This window comes from Triticum urartu, chromosome 4, assembly GCF_003073215.2.
Source record: "Triticum urartu cultivar G1812 chromosome 4, Tu2.1, whole genome shotgun sequence".
Classification (NCBI taxonomy): Eukaryota; Viridiplantae; Streptophyta; class Magnoliopsida; order Poales; family Poaceae; genus Triticum; species Triticum urartu.
Window position 1 is genome coordinate 607,167,036 of NC_053025.1, and position 7,020 is coordinate 607,174,055.

A 7,020-nucleotide genomic window follows, 5' to 3' on the forward strand; every position below is an offset into this window, starting at 1 on the left:
GTAGTGTACCTTTATAGCCACCCAGTTACGTTGTGACATTTGGCACACCCAAAGCACTCCTACGGTATCCGGGAGTTGCACAATCTCATGGTCTAAGGAAATGATACTTGACATTAGAAAAGCTTTAGCATACGAACTACATGATCTTGTGCTAGGCTTATGATTGGGTCTTGTCCATCACATCATTCTCCTAATGATGTGATCCCGTTATCAACGACATCCAATGTCCATGGTCAGGAAACCGTAACCATCTATTGATCAACGAGCTAGTCAACTAGAGGCTTACTAGGGACATGGTGTTGTCTATGTATCCACACATGTATCTGAGTTTCCTATCAATACAATTATAGCATGGATAATAAACGATTATCATGAACAAGGAAATATAATAATAATCAATTTATTATTGCCTCTAGGGCATATTTCCAACATAAGTGATGTGCATTACTGAGAGGGCCCAGAGATACCTCTCCGACGATCGGAGTGACAAATCCTAATCTCAAAATACGTCAACCCAACATGTACCTTTGGAGACACCTGTAGAGTACCTTTAGAATCACCCAGTTACGTTGTGACATTTGGTAGCACACAAAGTGTTCCTCCGGCACACGGGAGTTACATAATCTCATAGTCATAGGAACATGTATAAGTCATGAAGAAAGCAATAGCAACATACTAAACGATCGGATGCTAAGCTAATGGAATGGGTCATGTCAATCAAATCATTCAACTAATGATGTGATCCCGTTTAATCAAATGACAACTCTTTGTCAATGGTTAGGAAACATAACCATCTTTGATTAACGAGCTAGTCAAGTAGAGGCATACTAGTGACACTCTGTTTGTCTATATATTCACACATGTATTATGTTTTCGGTTAATACAATTCTAGCATGAATAATAAACTTTTATCATGATATAAGGAAATAAATAATAACTTTATTATTGCCTCTAGGGCATATTTCCTTCAGCCGCAAGGTGAGAATGGCGTTCTTGCGTTGCCTATGACATGCATGCCGATGGAAGAACCCAGTGTTGGCGCCCCCTCCTTGAGCTTAAGCATGCGGGATCATTGTCGGGCGATTGTTCTTTCCAGAGAGCTTAATCCTAGCAGCTTCCTCTTTAATACTTTTCGTAGCCCATGCTCATGATCCGTAAGAATGCGCTTGTCCGCTGCCCCATCAAGCCTGAATATGATCTCATGAGCGATGAGGATTTGCATCTTGATGTTCCCGGTCCACCGCTCACTCCACCGTTGTAGTTTTTTGGCAGTGGCCCGGAGCTTCAAATCCAACACTTTGAACGGATTACCGGAAGATGGGACCGAGTGCCATGCCTCTGCCACGATGTCCAAAAACCCCTCTGCTTTTGGCCAGAACGCCTCGAACCGAAACCTCCTACCCATGTGGAGCGCAGCATCCAAGTCAAGTGAGAGTGGGCAGTGGTCGGATACTGCGGATCCAAGCGCCATAAGCAGACAGGACGGGTGCAAGTCCTCTCAGGAGTTTGTAGTGAACACGTGGTCGACCTTTTCCATGGTTGGCAGCCTTCTTTCATTGCTCCACGTGTACCGTCGTGCAAGCAAATACATCTCCTTACAGTGTACAACGAACTGATCTTACCAGTCCCAAAAATAAAAATCTTCGTGCAATAGGGTAACTGACATATTGACATATTCGAGAAATTACCAGCATGGTGAGCACACGTGAGAAAAGAAAGGTATCTTGGACAGAGGAATGCACATGAATCTCTAAAGGCTTCTACTAATTACTGACTTCTGACACCAACGACAAAGGAAGTGCGGCCATGAGCTTGGCCGTGAATCCGTGTGAAACTGGTCGTCAGATTTTTAAGATCGAAACAATGTATGTACTGCCTCGTGGGTATGGAATTGATTTGACTCAATATGGGTTGTCCGATCACATTAGATCCAACGGTGTGTTTAACCTGATAATTGGTATGCTATATAGTGTTATAGAAACTTGCCTTTTGTTTGGTACCACTCTCTACTTATTTTGCTATGTACGAATGACCACAATGGCTTTGAATTTTTGATACTTGTGACGTACATGCTCTGAAAGTGAGATCTTGGAGATGTTTTATTTGTAAAGTAGTTATCATTCTAAGGTTCATATTTTCTTAAAGAAGGAAACCCACTTTTGTGACTTCTCCTTTACTAGGAATAAAAAGGGTTATGGATTTGCCTCATGGAATTTAATGTGTATAATCCTCAGCTTGCCTGATAGTGCGAATTTGGTGTTCGTAAGCGGAAAATATACACCCTTGTCTGGAAAGGTGTGAATGGAACATCACTCTCTTTGAGTCAGATGCTTTGTGCTTGTGATGCGTACTAATGGTAATTGCTTATACTGCTAATTATCATTTTTTGTTGATACTTACAGTGAACGTAAGCGCATACTTACAGTGAACGTAAGCGCAGGTGATACTTGCTTCTCTAATATACGTGTGGAACCCTTGGACGACAATAATCACCTGTGTGGGTTCATGTACATCACCAGTTGACAATTTAATGGCCGTGATAATGTTACATGGAGCCTGTTCACGTAAGTGGAACTCGATGTGTTTCCCTCCAGCCTTCTCTGTTTTTCAATATATCTCTTATGTTACTTAAACTATTAGTTTGCCTTATTGTTTCTTGGCCTTTTATTTGGCAAATCCTCGGTTAATAACATTTTTATGGAAGATAGTATATTGATCTTCAGATAACCTAGAATTGCCCAAGTCTAATGCCAGTTAAAACACTCTTGTTATTTTTGTAGGTCTTGCACCGCTTGCTGCCTTTGGATATGTTATGGCAACACATCTTTCTCTTTATCCTGCAATTCTAATTCTACCTGTATGTGCCACAACCATTTTTTTTCATGTTCGATGGTATGTACATGCCATTTATCTGCATTGCTGATCTCCTAACTGTTAGTTTTTTAGGTTGTTCTTTTATTGGGTTATGGTCCAGATACCCCTCCAACTAAAGTATTTCTTCAAAAAGGCTCAAGTGCCAATAAACTTGACATGTCAGATAATGGAAAAAGCACTAGCCAAAAAGGTTTTGGACAATTCCCATGGAAACCAATACTCCACTTCATATTGTGGGTGTTTTATCTGGTCATGTTATGTGCTGTTCTTGAACAGCATTATTCTAAATAAAGTGGGTGGCCTTCCGGAGATGTTTGAAAAGTAAGATGTTCGACCATTTAATTCTTTTGTAGCCAAAAGTCATGTGAAAGACTGTAATATTTTCTGTTAAGACTTTGCCCATTCACGATGAATTTTAAAGGAGAAATGAATACATCTCTTATTTATGAATTCAATTTAATTTTGGATATTTGCATACTCTGATCAGCATTATTTCCTATCCTCTCCATTTCCCCAACATGTCAGCTTTGTTGTTTACTCAAAGTTGTCTTTTGTTGCAATTGACTGGCTTTTATCTGTTACCAAAATGCCTATTATCGACTTGTGTGCATTCCAATTGACTGGCTTTTATGTGTTACCAAATGCCTAGAATTGACCTGTGTGCATTGGTTTTGCAGGACATATGGTTTTATCCTTATAGTGAAGGATTTATCACCAAATATTGGCGTGTTGTGGTAAGTCTTAAGAAAGTGTAATTGGAAACCAAGTTAATTTGAATAATCTAATTCGTTTGAGGATTAATGCAGGTATTTCTTTGCCGAAGTCTTTTTCTTCAGAGAAGCTTCTTTCTTATAGTCTTTAATATGAACATCATTTTTATGGTGTTGCCATTGGCTATCTGTTTGAAGCATCGACCGTGCTTCCTTGCCTTTGTTTACACAACAATAATATTGTAGCAATGCTGAAATCTTATCCCTCAGTGAGTATATTTTACATGGTATTTCTGATGAATTTAACCCCTTGGCTGCATAAGGAAGGTTGACGTTTAGTTTAGTTTCGTGTTTTGCTCTCTTGTTTTTATTCCTAAATTCATGATGCTTATCTTGAAGGCTGGAGATTCAGCTCTATATCTGGGACTTCTAGGCCTATTCGCCAATGAATTAGCCAGTACCTAAAATGCCGGTTATCAATATTTTTGAATTAGTGTCTAATATCATAAGAAGTTATATAATGCTCTTTGACTTTCCATCCTGCAGAGATGCAATTCACCTTCTTCTTGTTTTTTGGATATATTGGAGTCTCTCTCCTTAGCCCTGTCATGCATAACCTATGGATCTGGAGGGTCGGTCTCTCTCTCTCTCTCTCTCTCTCTCTCTCTCTCCACACACACGCGCGCGCGCACACACACACATGTTGTGTAGTGTTACTAACATGAAAATATTGACAGGGTACTGGTAACGCAAATTTCTACTTCGCCACTGGTTTGGCTTACACCTGCCTTCAGGTAACTATCCATCCCTCTGTGAGCACAATACTGAATGTTCCTTAGAATGCTGGCTGATTGTTCCTTGAGGTAGCAAACATCTCAGCTTAAATAGTCGTGTTTATTAACTTGCTTAGAATGCTGACTGATTGCATTATGTACAGTTTCTCTTACTTGACCTTTTGACATCTTTATTATACTACTTCCTTCTTCCGGAATTAGTTGACGCTCAAACTGAGGGAGTGTAATTTAACGTTTGTCTTAATTTTTTTGCAGACTGTGTTGGTCGTAGTCGTAGAGACTGTAAGTTCAATGATAAAGCATGATAGGCAAGTAAGGCTACTTATAAAAGCTTAGCATGATTCCTTCCTCAGAAGTTGGGCATGTCAGAAGATTCTTTTCTTCTTCCCCTATATACGATGCGACCAGTTCATCCTCGTCTGATTTTAGATGCATGTACTGGATAATGTTCCATATCATCATGCTCTATTGTACCTCCCACAGTTGTACAGATTGCTTAACCAAGATTAGAGAAAAAAATCTAGCTAGGGTTCTCCATGGAAACTAACTATAGTTTGTCAGGTACTGAATTTATTGCCTTGTCTGATCTGTATGAAATCGATTCCATGCGGGAAAATGCATAATACTATGTGCCTTTTTCTGAACTGCACCTAACAGTTTTTTTTGTAAGTTGCACCGTGTGAACTACATACAGATTGAAATGAATGAAGAAACACTAAAACATGCCATGATTCAGAAAAAAGTTACTCCTTTCTAGCCATATTAATTGTCGCTGATCAGATGGAGTAGAACATTTTATAATTCAGAATGAGTAAGTACTCCCTCATCTAAAAAGTCTTATATTAGTTGACACAGGGAGTACTTGTCAAGTGGCGGTACATGAATATTGGGGTGACCGGGTGAGAGATGAGAAATCCAACACGAAGGAGTACCCATGCACGCAAGGTTTCCATCCTATGATCCGGCTGAGCTGCGCGGCGGCCGCAGATCGAGATCAATGGTCGAGCTGTATTATCATGGGCTTGCAAATAATTACCCTTCACCGATCGTAGGTGGGTCTTCCGAAACCCTAGGCTCTGGCAGTCGCCGCAATGTTGGCGTGGCGATCGCTCCTCAGTCCTCAGCCGGTCGCACCCTCTCCTCTCCGGTCTCCGGCCTGCCCACCGCCATGCGAGCCACCCGACAGCCGTTCTTGCTGGCAAAAACCTGATCGGTTCACGGGGATACGCCTCCAACTCCGATGGCGATTCACAAGGACGGGCGGCGGCGGCGGTGGCCACGAAGAAGCGGCATCTATACCTGGTGGTGGACGACCACAAGGACGGCTACGGCATCCACAAGCTGGACCTCACCAACGACGACGGTCTGGACGGCCGCACGCAGCGCCTCCCGGAGCCTCCGGTCCTCCGCGTGGGGTTTCCGACCATCGGCGACCGCGCCCAGTTCGCCGCCGTAGGCAGCAGCATCGTCGCCATATGTACCAGCCCCACCATAGACCCGTGGGGGAAAGACGACGAATTCGGCGGCGTCCTCATCTACGACACCAAGACGGCCGTGCAGGTCGTCTCGCCTCAGCTCCCCAAAACCCTCCTGCTCGCTGGTGGCTACGAGGCCGCCATTGCCGTCGGGAACAGGCTGTACATGTTCGAGTCCAATGGATCGGAGAGGTATTACAAGTATGTAGGCGGCTGTGCCTCGGGCTTGCACTGCTTGACCAACGACGGCGGTGACCGCAGCGGCCCCGGCCGCGACATGTTATGGGATTGGCGGCCATTGTCCCATTCATCGCGGTGGTGTTGGAGCTGGAACGAAAATCTTCTAATGCTCCCCTTCTATGCCGATAACATCACAGCGCATGCAGTGCACGCGCCGCCAGGAGCGCCGCCGCATGACTATGAGATCTTGGTTTCCGATCGCAACGCGAACACGACCTTCTCTTTCAGCACGACGAGGCACGAGTGGACAGAGCGCGGCGACTGGCAGCTGCCAGTCGTCGGCCATGCCCACTACGACGGTGACCTAGACGCGTGGCTTGGGCTCCACGCCGTCAACGACCACCGTTACGGCCATTGGAGACGCACAGACGTCGACGGATACCTCTGCATCGGCAATGTCGCTTCAGAGCCGTCGGAGTGGAAGGTCGGCAGGGAGAAGCTGTTCTGCCTCGACAAAGACACCACAGCTGGATGGAGCCACGTCGACGCCAAGCTCGTGCCCATGGCATCCCACGAAGGCAGGAGTGAGTACTGTCTCATGGAGCGCCTGAGAGCACCCGAGGGGGAAGACGAACAGAAGTGCTTGGGCAATGGCGGCACCTGTCTTCTCCGGCTGACATTCTTTTGTGTCGGGCGTGACGAGGACGGCGAACCCGTGGCCAAGGCTTGCTGGCGCGCTCGCTCTTACTACGTGTCCAGTTACAATGAATATTTTGACGCCCAAGTCTTCTGGATGTAATTAGTAACTCTATACATGTGTGGTTTGAAATTTAGATTCATGAATTCATAGGTTGGTGCTAATAGAATGTGATCATAAAAAGAGAAGTCTGTGTGATGATTTTTCAAATTTGGCAATCCGCTACTTTTGCGGTGCCAAACATCAACCAACAAGAAATTTCTTTCACCAGCTTATATATTTTTATCAGT

General features: G+C 44.1%; 1 pseudogene; it reads left to right on the top strand.

Annotated features, from left to right (window-relative positions):
• Positions 1–1,346: 1,346 nt before the first annotated feature.
• On the top strand, positions 1,347–4,714 carry LOC125554971 (annotated as a pseudogene).
• Positions 4,715–7,020: the final 2,306 nt, after the last annotated feature.